The 14,961-nt window shown below is 39.8% G+C and overlaps 1 pseudogene; it reads right to left on the bottom strand.

Moving 5' to 3' along the window:
• Positions 1-783, bottom strand: part of LOC101355874 (elongation factor 1-alpha 1 pseudogene) — an 11,257-nt pseudogene extending 10,474 nt beyond the window's left edge.
• Positions 784-14,961: the final 14,178 nt, after the last annotated feature.

The raw sequence follows: 14,961 nt of genomic DNA on the forward strand, positions 1-14,961 counted from the left end.
TTGTTCTGTAAGCCTTCATCTTAAGTGAGAATAACAGCACAATTGGAAGAGCGTAGTCAATGTCACTGAACTGTGCATGTAGAAATTTTTGAAATAGTGTATCTTTGGCTATGTGTATTTTCACCAAAAAGAAGGTTGAGAAGTTAGAGGGTTGATATGTTGTGGGGTTGTTAACCAATGTCATAAAACAATATGTTACTACTGTTTCATGAAAAACTATTTGTTCTGTAAGCCTTCACCTGAAGTACAATAAAAAAAAAAAGATGGTGTCAGTCTGGGTTCTTTGGAGAAGCAAAACCAATGAAGTGTATAAATATATAGGGAGATTTATATCAAGGAAATGGCTTATGTGGTTGTAGAAGCTGGAAAGTTCCAAGTCCATAGGTCAGGCTGGATGCTTCTCCTGACTCATGTAGCTGCAGAGGCTTGCAAAGTCAATATCAGCAAGTAAGACAGCAGGCCTCTGGCTCACAGGATGGGGAAGCTGATGAATTCCAAGACTGGCAGGCAAGCGGCTAACTCAAGTCCCAAGAACTGGAGGTCAGTTGAACAAGAGACAGCTGCAGGATCCAGGGTGAGCAAAAACCAACAAGCTTTGCCAGAAAGTCCACCTATATTGGATACATTGCACACCCCCAAGAAAACTCCCTTTCAACTGATTGGCTGCTCATAACAGATCTTATCATGGAGGTGATTACACTATATCAGATCTCATTATGGAGGTGATTACATCATTACATAACTGCCAACCTACATTGTAACTGTCAAATCACTGAGAATCATGGCCCGACCAAGTTGACACACAACCTTAACCTTCTCAGTACACTGCTTGTCCACTCAGCACTCGTACACATCTCTAAATAAAGACTGTTATAAAATACTATTTACACCTAACATGATACAACTAACAGGCGTACAACCAAAAATACATTATCCCTGTTTACATCTTCTATTTCATAAGCGAGGAAACCAAAAAAATTTGATGCACACATACTGGAAGTAATACTCATAACATGTACAGTCCTTGTTTCTGCAACTGGTCAGATGGTTGTAGCTGGTATTTACAACTACCTTCTTCCACCACTCATTCCATCTTTAATTTACCCTCAGCAAGTGGGTCATGGTTTTTGCTGGGTGGGGGGACCTAAACCTTCATACCTGAAGGGTCTGGGCCACTAGTAGTCATGTCGGAATTGGGTTGCTGAAGTTTTCCACTGACTTTAATCACAGGGCATGGTAGCACTAAGAAACATCCTAAGGGATCTCCTGTATTCCAGACACACTCTTACAGCTGGTGGCACAGTGGTTAAGCGCTTACCTGCTAACCAAAAGTCAGCATTTTCAAATCCACCAGCCATCCCTTGGAAACCCTATAGTGCAGTTCTACTCTGTCCTATATGGTAGCTATGAGTCAGACTTCTTGACGGCAACAGGTTTGGTTTTTTATGAAGAAGAACGCGGCATCAGCTTGGAGGAAGACTCATTAACAACCTGTGATATGCAGATGACACAACCTTGCTTGCTGAAAGTGAAGACGACTTGAATCACTTACTGATGAAGATCAAAGACTACAGCCTTCACTATGGATTTCACCTCAACATAAAGAAAACAAAAATCCTCACAGCTTGACCAATAAGCAACGTCATGATGAACAGACAATAGATTGAAGTTGTCAAGGATTTCATTTTACTTGGATCCACAATTAACACCCATGGAAGCAGCAGTCAAGAAATAAAATGACGCATTGTATTGGGCAAATTGGCTACAAAGACCTCTTTAAAGTGTTAAAAATCAAAGATGTCACTTTAAGGACTAAGGTGCACCTGATCCAAACTATGGTGTTTTCAATAACCTCATATGCACGCGAAAGCTGGACAATGAATAAGGAAGACCGAAGAAGAATTGATGCCTTTGAATTATGGTGTTGGTAAAGAATATTGAATGTATCATGGACTGCCAGAGGAATGAACAAATCTGTCTTGGAAGAAGTACAGCCAGAATGCTCCTTAGAGGCAAGGATGGAGACACTTCGTCTCACATACTTTGAACACCTTATCAGGAGGGACCAATCCCTGGAGATGGACATCATGCTCAGTAAAGTAGACGGTCAGTGAAAAAGAGGAAGACCCTTAACGAGATGGATTGACACAGTGGCTGCAACAATGCGCTCAAACAACAATAATTTTGAGGATGGTGCAGGACGGGCAGTGTTTCATTCTGTTGTACATAGGGTCGCTATGCGGTAGAACCGACTCAATGGCACCTAACAACAACACTCTACTTTATCTCTATTATGTAATATCATTCGAATTTCCACTTAGTAATCAGGATGAATCACACCACCCAATACAGTAACTTCCTTCTTTGCCTGTTGATGCAGAGGCATGAGGACCCCAAAGTGGCCAGGTGACATTTTTCACTTCCAGTTCAATGTAATCAGTGTTGTGTCTCTTCATGGGAGCCTTCCTCCCTTTGGAACTAAGACCTCTTGAACTGCAGGGCTCAGAGTCTCAGGGACAGGAAGCAAAGAATTTTCGAGTGAGTCACTAGGGGTAATAGTTAGTGGTGCCACTCCCTTTTCCACCCCCTTGATTCCTGGACCCATGAATCCTGGCTATGTGAGATACAGCATCATATTTTAGGCGCCGTTTTATAGCATATACAGCCTCTTGGAGAACACTGACCTAATCCTGCAAAGTATTACCACCTAGCTGGCACTGTAATTGTGTCTTTAGAAGGATATTCCATCATTCTATCAAGCCAGCTTGTTCAGGATGATGGGGAACACGGTAAGACCAGTGAATTCCATGAGCATGGGCCCATTGCTGTACTTCATTGCTGTGAAATGAGTCCTTTGATCCGAGGCGATGCTGAGTCAGATACCATGACGGTGGATAAGGCATTCTGTAAGTCCACGGATGGTAGTTTTGGCAGAAGAATTGCATGCAGGGAAGGCAAATCTGTATCCAGAGTAATTGTCTATTCCAGTAAGAACAAAATGCTTCCCTTTCCCTGATGGAAGCAGTTCAATGTAATCAACCTGCCACCAGGTTGCTGGCTGATTGCCCCGAGGAATCTTGCCATATCAGGGACTCAGTGTTGGTCTCTGCTGCTGGCAGATAGGGCACTCAGCAGTGTCTTTAGCCAAGTCGGCCTTGGTGAGTGGAAGTCCATGTTGTTGAGCCCATGTATAACCTCATGGTTTCCATAGTATGCAACATTCTATCCACTTGATTGTTAAAATACCCTCTGCCGAGGTCACTGTTTGGTGAGCATTCACGTGAGACACAAATATCTTAACTTCTTTGGTCCATTCAGAGAGGTCTGTCCACATATCTCTTCCCCATACCTTCTTGTCACCAATTTTCCGATCATGTTTTTCCAAATTCCTGACTTTCCAGCCAAAACATTAGCCACAGCCCATGAATCAGTATACAATCACACATCTGGCCATTTCTCCTTCCAAGCAAAGTGCACAACCAGGTGCACTGCTCAAAATTCTGTCCATCAGGAGGGTTTACCTTCACCACTGTCCTTCAGGGAGGTCCAAGAAATGGGCTGTAGTGCTGCTGCTGTCCACTTTTTTAGTGATGCCTGAATATCGCACAGGAAAATCTGTAAATCAGGCACAACTTTTCTTGCCCTCAGTCAACTGATCATAAGGAACCCCCATGAGGCCACAGGTGCAGTCTGGGAGAGGGTAGATAATGTGACAAGAGAGGAGACCATGGGCATTGGGGCCACTTCGTCATGCAACTTACTGGTGCTTTCAGGTACTGCTAGGGCCTGTTCTCATATATACTACTTCCATGTAATGATGAAGTACTGCTGTGCATGTCTGACTTTATGACTCTGTGGGTCATACAACACCCAAGATCATGATGGGCATCTCTGGCTGCATGATGACTTGGTGTCCCATAGTTAAGCATTCAGTCTCTACTAAGGCCTAGTGACAAGCCAAAAGATGTTTCTCAAAATGAGAGTAGTTATCTGCAGAGGATGGCAGGGCTTTGCTCCAAAATTCTAAGGGTCTGCACTGTGATTCACCAATAGGGGCCTGCCAAAGACTCCAAACAGCATCTCTATCTGCCATGGACACTTCAAGGACCATTGGATCAGCTGGATCATATGGCCCAGGGGGCAGAGCAGCCTGCACGACAGCCTGAACCTGTTGCAGAGCCTTCTCCTGTTCTGGTCCCCACTCAAAACTAGCTGCTTTTCAAGTCACTTGATAAATAGGCCAGAGTAGCACACCCAAATGAGGAATATGCTGCCTCTAAAATCCAAAAAGGCCCACTAGGCATTGTGTCTCCTTTTAGTTGTGGGAGAAGCCAGATGCAATAAATTTTCCTTCACTCTAGAAGGCATATCTTGACATGCCCCACACTGCTGGATCCCTAGAAATTTCACTGAGGTGGAAGGTGCCTGAATTTTTGTGGGATTAATTTCCCACCCTCCAGCACTCAAATATTTTACCAATAAGTCCAGAGTCACTGACACTTCTTCCTTACTAGGTCCAATCAGCATAATGTCATCAAAGTAATGGACCAGTGTGAAAGGAAAAGGTGACCAAGGTCCCTGTGGCCTAAATTATTACATTGTGCTGCAGAGTTGATATATCACAGAGGTAGGCAAGTGAAGATGTATTGCTGGCCTTGCCAGATGAAAGCAAATTGCTTCTGGTGGTCGTTCGAAATAGATGTAGAGAAAAAGGCATTAGCCAGATCAGTAGCTTGCATACTGTTATGCTATGTATGTTAATCTGTTGTTTTCTTTTCCTTTAAAGTTTATATCTGATTTTGGCATCAAGAGTAATGCCATCCTCAAAGAAAGAGTTGTAAAGTGGTCCCTCCTCATCTATTTTATGGAAGATTTTGTGTACAATTGATATAATTTCTTCTTTAAATCTTTGACAGAATTATCCAGTGGAGCCACCTAAGCCTGGATAGTAGTAGTTGTTGTTGTTCTCCTCCTCCTCCTCCTTTTTTCTCATTCGAAAATTTTTAACTAGATATAAGACTAGATTTTTAACAAATATAAGAATATTCAGGTTATTCATTTTTAAATTTTTTTATTGTGGTGAAAATATACATAACAAATCATAAGCCATTTCAACAATTTATACATGTACAATCCAGTAACATTGATTAAATTATTTGAGTTGTACAACCAAAGTCACTATTCTTTTCCAAATCATTCCACCACTGTTAAAATAAATTCAATGCTCCCTAAGCAAAAAGTACGTTAAATCTGTTCTTTATACTTCTCAAGACATTTCCTTTAGTGGAACTTTTTTTTCCTGGTATGTACACCTTGAAGTTACTGTCTCCCCATTGCTGTCGAGTCGACTCCGACTTGTAGCAACAGTATGAAACAGAGTAGAACTACCCCATAGGGTTTCCAAGGAGAAGCTGGCAAATTCAAACTGCCGACCTTTTGGTTACCATCCAAATTCTTACCCACTGTGCCACCAGGGCTTCTGTCTAGTGTCTTTAATTTTCCTTCTGGAGGAGTCTGCTTAGCATTTCTTTTAGGGCCTGCCTGGTGGTAACAAATTCCCTCAGTTTTTGTTTATCTGGCAATGTCTTAATTTTGCCCTCCTTTTTTACAGTTTTGCCAGACATAGTATTCTTGGCTGACTTCTGTTCTTCCGGCATTTTAAATATGTTGTCCCACTGCCTTCTTGCCTGAATGTTTTCTGAATAGAAGTCAGCACTTAATGAGGTCCCATTGTATCTGATATTTCACTTCTCTTGTGCTGTTCTCAATATTTACTCTGTCCTTGGTTTTTGAGGGTTTGATTATAATATGTCTTAGAGTGGCTGTTTTTGGATTTATCATACTTTGAGTTTGCTGAGCTTCTTGGATGTGTAAGTTCCCATCATTCTCATGTTGGGGAAGTTGCAGCCATTATTTCTTCAGAAATTCTTTCTGTCCCTTTTTCTCTCTCTTTTCCTTCTAGGACTCCCATGATGTATATATTATTCCAGTTGATGATGTCCCACAGATCTCTTAGGATTTGTTCATTTTTCTTCACTCTTCTTTTTGCTCCTCAGACTCAGTAATCTCAATGGCCCTGTCTTCGAGTTTATTAATACTTTTTTCAAATCTGCTGCTGAGCCCTTCCAGAGAATTTTTCATCTCTGTTATTATACATTTCAACTCTAGTATTTCTATTTTTTAAAATTTCTGTATATTTGTTGAAGTTCTTGTTTTGTTCTTTTGATTTCCTTTAGTTCATTTTCTGTGTTTTCCTTTGACTTTTAGAGCATGCATAATACTATTACTTTGAAGTCTCTGTAAAGTGATTCCATTATCTGTCCTTCCTTGGGGACAGAGTGTGTCCCCTTATTTTGGTATTTTGCATAGGCCATTTTTCCTGATTCTTCATATGCTTTGTGTTTGTCTGTTATAATTTGGATATTAATATATATTGACTGTGGTAACTCTGGAGATTAGATTCTTCCTCTTCTCTAGGATTTGCTCTTCTTCCTCTTTATTAATGTTGTTATTATTATTTTAAATTATTGAAAGTTATAATTCTCTGCTTCCACTCCAGACTTTTTATGTGCACTTGCTCTTGTACCTTCCCTATTGTTCTCCCTGCCCAGGCATGCCAGCCATCACTGTTTTACTTCTAGGTTCCCTGTTTGGGGAGCTGGCTGTGTCACTTCACTACCAAACTATGGCTTTTAGCACTTGTCATGGCCTCCTCTGCACCAGATATTGGGCATGCCAGACATTTTACTCCAGCACCAGCCTCCTTTCCTCAGGGATGCTAACCATGCCACGCCAGCACCTGCTCCCCCCTTTGGCATTACCAGCTTTCTTTGATCGCTCACAAATCTCCCCCACTATGAGTGCAGGCTGTACAATTCTTGCACTGGACCCCCCAACCCAGGGATTGCAGCCGTCACAGACTCCTGTCCTAGTAGTGTTGGCTGTGGTACACCAGCCTCAAAGTCCCACCCTGGAAAAAGCAACTATTACTGATTCACTATGTGTCCTGTTCATAAATTCCAGTCTGAACTATACTCATCTCCTTGTTTCTTCCAGGGATTTATGGGAACTCTAGCTCGTGCTATGCTGGCCTAACTCCTCTGTTCCAGGTGTGTCTTCCAGGTGGTTTGGCTGGCATTGTGTCCCTCCCCATTCCTCTCCATCTTTTGCCCAATTGCTCACACACTATGGCCTGCATTGCACAAAACTTGCCACTCTTTCCCAGGACTCACAGGAGTTTCTGCCCAGGGTGTGCTCATTGGAGCTATCTGTCCCAAGTCTGACCACTCAAGTGTCTTGTCCCATGCTTCACCCTCCACATCTCTTTCCCTGGCCTGCCTGTTCATGTACTGTGGCCTGTGCCATGCCTGCCATGCTGTTCTTTCTTGGGACTCATGGGAACTCCCACCTGCATTGTGATCACTGAGCCACTCTGTGCCAGGTCTGAAGCACTTTGTGCTCTCTGTACTTGTCCAGTCCTGTGCTCCTTGACTAAGAACACCAACCAAAGCTGCCCCAAAATGGCCATGCTTACTAGGGGAGGGAAGTGGTGGAAGGACACACTATGAACTTCTGGTCTCCCATTGTCTGTATGATACCTTTTTCTTGATTCAGTATCCACATTGATCCTCCACTCCTTTAATTGCAATCCAGAGGTTCAGGACTATTGATTTAATCAGTTTTTATTTGTTTTCTTCTGGCTTTGTTGTAGAGGGACAGGAGTATGCAACTACTTATGCCACTGTCCTTTTCTTTTCTTTTAGAGGGACCTTTGGTAGCTGTGCCATTCAAGAAATTTATCCATTTCATCTTAGTTGTTAAATTTATAGGCACAAAGTTGTTCATGGTATTTTTTTATTCTATTTTTTTTATTGTGCTTTAGATAAAGGTTTACAGAACAAATTATTTTCTCATTAAACAATTAATACACATTGTTTTGTGACATTGGATGCTAACTACCTGTGATGTGCCAACACTCTCCACTTCTCGACCTTGGGTTTCCCATTTCCATTCATCCAGCTTTCCTGTCCCCTCCTGCCTTCTTGTCCTTGCCCCTGGGCTGGTGTGCCCATTTAGTCTCATATACTTGGTTGAGCTACATTTATTATTGTTTGTTTTATGGGCCTGCCTAATCTTGGCTGAAGGGTGAACCTCAGGAGTAACTTCAGTACTGAGTTAAAAGGGTGTCTGGGGGCCATACTCTCAGAGTTTCTCCAGTCTTTGTCAGAACAGTAAGTCTGGTCTCTTTTTGTGAGTTAGAATTTTGTTCTACATTTTTCTCCAGCTCTGTCCGGGACCCTCTATAGTGATCTCTGTCAGAGCAGTCGGTGATGGTGGCCAGACACCATCTAGTTGTGCTGGACTCAGTATGGTGGAGGCTGTGGTACTTGTGGTCCATTAGTCCTTTGGACTAATCTTTCCCCTATGTCTTTGGTTTTCTTCATTCTCCCTTGCTCCATGCAGGGTAGGATCAGTGGAGTATCTTAGATGGCCACTCACAAGCTTTTAAGACCCCAGAAGCTACTTACCAAAGTAGGAAGTAGAACATTTCCTTTATAAACTATGTTATGCCAATTGAGCTAGATGTCCTCCAAGACCATGGTCCCCAGTCCTCAGCCCAGTAATTTGGTACCTCAGGGAGTTTGAATGTGTCTATGAAGCTTCCATGACTTTGCCTTGGTCAAGTTGTGCTGGCTTTCCCAGTATGGTGTACTGTCTTACCCTTTGCCAAAGTTTCCACTTATCTATTGTCTATTTAGTGTGTTTCCCTCCCCACCCGTCCCTTTCCTCATAACCATCAAAGATTGCTTCTTTCTGTGTGTAAACCTTTTCATGAGTTTTTATAATAGTGACCTCATACAATATTTGTCCTTTTGTGATAGACTTATTTCGCTCAGCATAATGCCTTCCAGATTCATCCATGTTGTGAGATGTTTTGCAGATTCATCATTCTTCTTTATCGTTGCATAGTGTTCCACTGTGTATATGTACCACAGTTTTGTTATTCATTCATCTGTTGATGGACATCTAGGTTGTTTCCATCTTTTTGCTATTGTGAATAATACTGCAATGAACTTGGGTGTGCATTTGTGTATTCGTCTGATGGGTCTTATTTCTCTATGATATATTCCTAGGAGTGGGATTACTGGATTGTATGGCATTTCTATTTCAACTTTTTAAGGAAGTATCATTTTCCAAAATGGTTGTACTATTTTTACATTCCCACCAGGAGTGCATAAGAGTTCCAATCTCCCCGAAGCCTCTCCAACATTTGTTATTTTCTGTTTGTTTTTTTTTGTAGTGCCAGTAATGTCAGGGTGAGATGGTATCTCACTGCATTTTTGATTTGCGTTTCTCTAATGGCTAGTGATTGCCAGCATTTCCTCATGTGGCTGTTAGACGCTCGAATGTCTTCTTTGGTGAAGTGTCTGTTCACATCCTTCGTCCATTTTTAATTGGACTATTTGCCTTTTTGTTGCAGAGGTGTTGCATTTTCTTATAGATTTTAGAGATTAGGCCTTTGTCGGATATGTCATAGCCAATTTTTTTTTCCCAGTCTGTAGCTCTTATTTTTACTCCTTTGGTGAAGTCTTTTGATAAGCATTGTTATACTTTTAATGTCTGCAGGTTTTGTGGTGATAAACTTCCCTTTGTATCTGATATTTGTCATGTGTGTTTCCACTCTTTCTTTTTTCTTGGTCAGTCTGGAGAGAGGTTTATTAATTTTATTGATTATTTCAAAAAATCAGCTTTTGGTTTCATTTATTTTCTCACTTGTTTTTCCATTTTCAATTTAATTGATGTCTTCTCTTTATTTTCTCCTTCCTTGCTTTGGTTTAATTGGCTATTTTTTTTTATTCTTTTAGGGTGGAATTTTTGATTATTAAATTGAGGTCTTTCTTTTTCATTATAAGCATTTAATTCTATAAATTTCTCTAACTACTGTTTGACTGCCTCCCAAAAATTTTGTATAATTCTATTATCAATTTTGTTCAGTTTGAAATATATTCTAATTTAATTTGTGACTTCTTTTTTGACCTATGAGTTATTTAGAAATGTGTTTTTTAATTTCCAAATATTCAGGAATTTTCCAAATATTTTTCTTTTATTGTTTTCTATTTTAATTCAGAGAACATACTTTAAGATAAGTATCGTTTTAGTTAGTTGATTTTATGCATCATGATATAGACTCTCTTGGTGAAGGTTTCATGTGTACTTGCAAGAAATGTGAATTCTACTGCTGTTGGGTATGGTATTCTATAAATATCGGTTAGGTCAATTTGGTTGATAGTGCTATTAAGATCTATCCTTATTAATTTTCTAAGTAATTGTTCTATTAATTGCTAAGAATAAAGTACTGAAGTAACTGAATACAATTGCGTTTTTCTATTTCTTGCAGTTATGTCAGTTTTTTGCTTCATGTATTTTGAAGCTCTGTTTTGAGATGCACGTACATTTAGAATTCTTGTTTTTTTGATTAATTGCACTCTTTATCTTTATGTAATGACCTTCTTTATCCCAGATAATATTCCTTCTTCTGAAGTCTACTTTGTCTGATATTAATATAGCAACTCCAGCTTTCTTTTGATTAGTGTTTGGATAATATAAGCTACCTATATATTTTTATATAACGTGAGTTTCTGGTAGAAAACATATAGATGAGTCTCTAGGAAGATTTAAATAACTACTTAAATACTGTAAGAGTTATGAGACTGAACAAGTTTTCTATTTTTATTAAGTCAGTTTTGAAATGTTATATTTTTATTGGAATTTACTCATTTCTTCTAAATTTTCAATCCTATTGGCATAAAGAAACCTAGTGGCACAGTGGTAAGAGCTCGGCTGCGAACCAAAAGTTCAGCAGTCAAATTCACCAGCCACTCCTTGGAAACCCTATGGGGCAGTTCTACTCTGTCCTATAGGGTCACTGTGAGTCTGAATCAACTCAATGGCAGTGGGTTTGGGTTTTATTGACATAAATTGTTGATTATAATGTCCCTTAGTCTTTTTAATTTTTTTCTTCTGTTATGTTGCTCTTTTATTTCACAATGTTATTTCTATGTGCCTTTTCCCTTTTTGTGTTGATTAATCTGTCAATGGTTTGCTTATTACTTTTGTAATGTGAAACTTTCTTGATCTTCTTTATTGTGTCCTTTCTTTCTATTTCATGAGTGACTGCTTTTAATAATTTTCTTCTATTTCTTTGGAGTTCTTCCATTACTCCTACTATCTATTTTTTAGGTTGGATACTTAGCTCATTAATTTTTACAACTTCTTTTTTTCTAAGTATTTGAGGCTGTAAGTTTCCCTCAAAGTATGCTTTCACCATGTTTCACAAATTTTATATGTAATATTTTCATTATGATTTAACTTGAAGCATTTTAAGACGTCCCTCATGATTTTTTCTTTGAGCCAGGATTTACTTGGAAATTGATTTTCCAGTTATCAAACCTATGGGACTTCTGGGCAACATGACACTATAGACAGAAGCACCACGCCATCCGTCCACAGCAAAGACCCGAAAAAGTAAGTCAAACAGAAACAGACGTCAGTCATGGAACCCTAAGCATCAAATGAAGAGATAAAGAACTCAGCCAAGCACTGAATGGAATAAGAAACTGACAGAGAAGAGAGAGCTAGAAAAGATACATGCAGAGGTCCTCTATCAGCCAAAGAAGCATGGATTTGCCATCTTGGTTTCCTGTTGGAGATCAGCGAACAGGGAGTACAGGAAAACAGCTTCACGGAGCTTTCAGCAGAAGATAGAACAGCCAGTAACCAGTGATATACGCTTTCCCACCCCCCACCTTCTTCACCCCTACTTGGCATCCTCTGCTTGCTGCAGCCACAGTGGTCTCTTGGCCTGTAGGCACAGGCTTTACCCTGCGCCACTTTGATTTCACCCACCCACACTGGTCAGCTCCCTGAGTGCCATTTGTTTGTTGCTGCTGTTTATTTTTTCCACTTCTTTTGGTTTCTACCATACCTCTCACCACCTCCCCTCCTTTCTCTCAAATACAAGGCTCTGTGTGACATTTTTGCTTCTTCCTGAAAGGCTGTGAAATGCTGCTTGACTGTGGAACTGGTTTCCGGCACACGCCACCATGCTGGTGGGATCCCCGGGGCTTTTTTTAATTGTTTGTTTTGACTTGTTTGGTTTTGTTTTGTTTGTTTCTTTTTCTTTCCTCGGCTTGGGAGCCCCTTACACGGGCTCTACTGCGTGGTTTGTAAGCTACTTCCCCAGACTGCGCAGCTGTGGAGGGGAATCCCTGAGAGCATTTCTTTTTTCTTTTGTTTTTGTTTTCTTTTCTCTCTTTTTTTCCTTTTTGTCTTTCTTCATTTATCAGTTTCTCGTCTATCTTTCTCTTCCCTTCCTGTCTCCTGAATACCTGGCACTGTGTGACACCTCTATTCCCTCTAGCCAGGCTGTACTTCATGGCCTGGTAACCACTTCCCCACTCTTTGCAGCCGCACCAGTGGGATCCCTGGGGGCTTTGCTTTTCTTCTTTTTCTTCTTCTAATTTTTATTTATTTATTTTCTTTTACCCTTTATTGTTTTTTTCTTTCCTTTTTGATTTTCTCCGTTTCTCAGTCTCTCATCTCTCTACTCCAATGGCAAACCTCCTTTAGCACTCTTTTTTGTTTGTTTGCATGTTTTTGGCTCCTGTTTCTCTCTTCTCTCTCTCGCCTTTCCCATACCATCTTAGCTCCACACATCACAAGCCCCACCGCCCCTTCTTGCCTACCTGCACCATATTCTGAACATCACACACCCAAGCAGCACAGGCAAGACCTACTAGAACCTGCCCTGCACTGATTCCCTGCCTATCTTGTTGGCCCTGGTACTTGCCACAAACAACCCATCCCAGCCACTCCCCTTCAGCTGGATTTGCCTTGATGCACCATACTTGAGCAACTGACCCTGCTCATTGGACAAGGAGGTGAAAAGTATCCTTCCCACAGATGAGCAAACAACAAAGAGTGCACTGCCCACCTGCTCAGATATAACCAAATAAAATAAAAAATCAGGATGAAGTAAACAAATCTACAATCCATAAGCAAGAAAAATAACTACTGAATGCCCCGAAGATAGCAGACTACATCAAAACATATTTAAAAAAAGGACAGGATGGTTCTAGCAGGTGTCCAAAATAAAACACCAGATGACTTTCCAGTAAAAGAAAAAGCTCTAGAATTACCTGATAGGGAATTCAAATCTCTAATATTCAGAGATATCCAAGAGTTGAAGCAAAAAGCAGATAAAAATAAGGAAAAAATAGACAAATTCATGGAAAATACAAACAAAAAATGGAAGAATTCAGTGAAATAATAAAGGAACAAAATGCCAAAATAAATTCACTTCTAGAAATAATACAAAAACAACAATTAGAAGTCCAAAAGATAAACAAAATGATTTCAGAAATGGACAGTGTCTTAGAAGGGCTGAGGAGCAGATTTGAAACAGTGGAAGACAGGATCAGCAGAATTGAAGACAAACACTTGGATACAAATCTGTTTGAGGAAAACTCAGAAAAAAGAACAAAGAAAAATGAAGAGAGACTGAAAATTACATGGGATACAATCAAAAGCAAAAATTTGTGAGTGATCAGAGTTCCAGAACAGAGGGAGAAAACAGAAAACACAGAGAGGGTAATTGAAGAACTGCTGACAGAAAACTTCCCCAATATCATGAAAGATGAAAAGCTGGCCACCCAAGAAGCTCAAAGAACCCCATATAGGATAGACCCCAAATGAAAATCACCAAGGCATATCATAATCACACTCACAAAAAACAAAGACAAAGAATCCTGAGAGCAGCTTGTGAAAAACAAGAAGTCACATACAGAGGAGAAACAATAACACTAAGCTCAGATTATTCAGCAGAAACCATGCAGGCAAGAAGGCAAAGGAATGACATACACAAAACCTCAAAAGAAAAAAAAAATGACAGCCAAGAATAATATATCCTGTAAAACTCTCATTCAAATATGATGGTGAAATTAGGACATTTCCAGATAAACAGAAATTAAGAGAATATATAAAAACCAAACCAAACTTACAAGAATTATTAAAGGGAGTCCTTTGATCTGATAACAAACAACATCAGACCACAGGCTGAATCTAGGATGCAGGATTGTACCAGCCAGATACCTTCCTAGGAAATGAACTCGCAAGGACTATCCCAGACCAAAAGAATTACAACAGGGAACCATAGAGGTTAATCTGTAAACGACAACAATGTGAGAACAATAAAAGAAGGAATAAATAGTATAGGAATAGAAGTTTCAAATGGAGAGGACAGCAAGGCAATATCAAATAATAAAAGACTAGTTCAAACTTAAGAAGATAAGAGTAAATTTCAAGGTAATCACAAAGAAAGTTCACAAACACACTCATCAAAATAAAGGAAAACATGAAGTCTCAGTAAACACAAAATCTACAAAAACAAAAAGAAAAAATCCACAAACAAAAGGAATTCAGTACAGGAGAGTAAGAGGAACAAAGAAAATGTCAGCACCACAAGAAAAAAAAACACTATAAAATGACAGACGTGAACTCACACCTATCAATAATCACACTGAATGTAAATGGCTTAAACACACCCATAAAGAGGCAGACAGTGACAGAATGGATAAAAAAGGACCCATCAGTATACTGTCTACAAGACACAAACCTTAGAAACAAAGGCATAAATCTGTTGAAAATCAAAAGATGGAAAAAAAAACAAAGCAAATAGAAACCAGGAGACAGCAGGAGTGGCAATTCTAATTTCAGATAAAATAGACTTTAAAACAAATTCCACCATAAAAGACAAAAAAAGGACATTATATAATGATTAAAGGGACAATCTACCATGACACATAACCATAATAAATATCTATGCACCCAATAACAGGGCTCCAAAATACATAAAACAAACTCTAACAGCACAGAAAACAGAAAATGACATTTCCACAATAA

The sequence above is a fragment of the Trichechus manatus genome, unplaced genomic scaffold (assembly GCF_000243295.1).
Source record: "Trichechus manatus latirostris isolate Lorelei unplaced genomic scaffold, TriManLat1.0 scaffold00070, whole genome shotgun sequence".
NCBI lineage: Eukaryota > Metazoa > Chordata > Mammalia > Sirenia > Trichechidae > Trichechus > Trichechus manatus.